The sequence below is a fragment of the Octopus sinensis genome, unplaced genomic scaffold (assembly GCF_006345805.1).
Source record: "Octopus sinensis unplaced genomic scaffold, ASM634580v1 Contig06842, whole genome shotgun sequence".
Taxonomy (NCBI): domain Eukaryota; kingdom Metazoa; phylum Mollusca; class Cephalopoda; order Octopoda; family Octopodidae; genus Octopus; species Octopus sinensis.
In genome coordinates this window covers 3,061-4,788 of record NW_021829598.1, presented here as the reverse complement: position 1 = coordinate 4,788, position 1,728 = coordinate 3,061, and the positions used below count along the sequence as shown (strand labels likewise).

Below are 1,728 nucleotides of genomic sequence, written 5' to 3'. Positions count from 1 at the left end.
TATTCCCACAGAGCGAACGCCGAAAGACGAGACGGCGGTGGCGGTGGCAGCGACGACGAAGGGCGGTGGCAGCGACAACGAAGGGCGGTGGCAGCGACGACGAAGGGCGGCGGTTGCTCGGAGGGACGTAGAGGACGTTGACGGGACGAGGGGCCTCGCCGTGTCGTCGATGTTCCTACTACTGCTCCTACTCCTCTGCTTCCGCTCGTCGGCGGGTTCCCTCCGCGATTTGTCGTCATCGGCCACGCGATTCGGGGCGGCGCGGCCGTCGCAACAGCGCTTCGCAACGATGACGGTCTGGCATTACGGGAGACGGACGATCGAGCGGCGGCGGCTCGCGCGCGAGATAATGCGGGCCTCGCGGTAAGCGCCGCCCTTTCCTGCGACTCCCGACTCCCCGCCGCAGCCAACGGCCGCGGCGGACGGCGTTTTCGTGTCGTGACCGCCTCTCGACCAGACGGGGTCCCGGGACAATAGGATCCCGGGGCCGCAATGTGCGTTCGATGTGTCGATGTTCACTGAGTCCTGCAATTCGCATCAGTTCACGCGGATAGCCGTGCTATTCATCGACGGACGAGCCGAGTGATCCCCCGTCCACTCGGGCGAAGGCGGGAGAAGGCGGGCGCAGGCCCGCCGCTATCGGCCGATACCTGCACTGGCCGCAGTTTGTCATCTTTCGGGAATTTACGAGACGGACCACGTCGCCGTATCGAACGCCTTTACCTCGCAACATCGGTCGCGGCTACGTCCACGCGTACGTGGGCGACACCGCGCGCTTAGATTCGTGCTTTCGATTTCCCGCACGGTAGGGCGGCGGAGACGCGGGCGACCGGCGCAGGCCTGCCGCCACCTGGTGCTAGCCGCAGTTGTCATCTTTCGGGATTTCACGGGACGGACCACGTCGCCGTATACACCGCGTGTATCTCGTGAAGGCCTTCCGGCATCGGTCGCGGCTACGTCCACACGTACGCGGGCCATACCGCCAGCTTAGGTTCGTTCTTTCTATTTCGGGTACGGTCGCGTGGCGGAGCTGCTGGCGAAGGCAGCCCCTACTTATACTGGCCGCAGTTTGTCATCTTCCGGGAATTTACGAGACGGACCACGTCGCCGTATCGATTGCGTGCATCTCGCGACATCGGTCGCGGCTACGTCCACGCGTAAGTGGGCCACACCGCGAGCATAGGTTCGTTCTTTCGATTTCGGGCACGGTTGCGCGGCGGATCAACGGGCGACCGGCGCATGCCTGGCGCTTACGGCCCCGCGGCGCGTGGACGAACGGGAAAAGCAAGGTGGCGTGAAGGCGGCGGCCACCCGCCGGGCTGACGGCGTCGCAGGCTGACGTCTCGGGCTTCCTGCCGAACGGTCCCGGAGACATCCACCTGCCGACTGCAAGCCCTCAATATAGTCTTGACCCCCTTGGGGTGCGACGGTCACCTAGAGCGTGACTATCCAGCCGGGGCCGACTCGTAAGCTTACGGATCGAATTCTTTAACCTTACGGGTCGGACCACGTCGCTCTGTCTACCCGGTTCGTATCGCCACACACTTCCGGAGACTGACGGCATCGATCGCGCCTACGTCCACGTGTACGTGGGCCAAACCGCGCGCTTAGGTTCGTTCTTTCGATTTCGGGCACGGTAGCGCGGCGGAGCTGCGGGCGAAGGAGGGAGCATGCCTGGCGTAGGCAGCCCCTGCTTACACTGGCCGCAGTTTGTCATCTTTCGGGAAT

At 64.4% G+C, this 1,728-nt stretch overlaps 1 pseudogene; it reads right to left on the bottom strand.

The window, feature by feature from the left end:
- Window positions 1–443: 443 nt before the first annotated feature.
- On the bottom strand, window positions 444–602 carry LOC115227666 (annotated as a pseudogene).
- Between the last annotated feature and the right edge of the window lie 1,126 nt (window positions 603–1,728).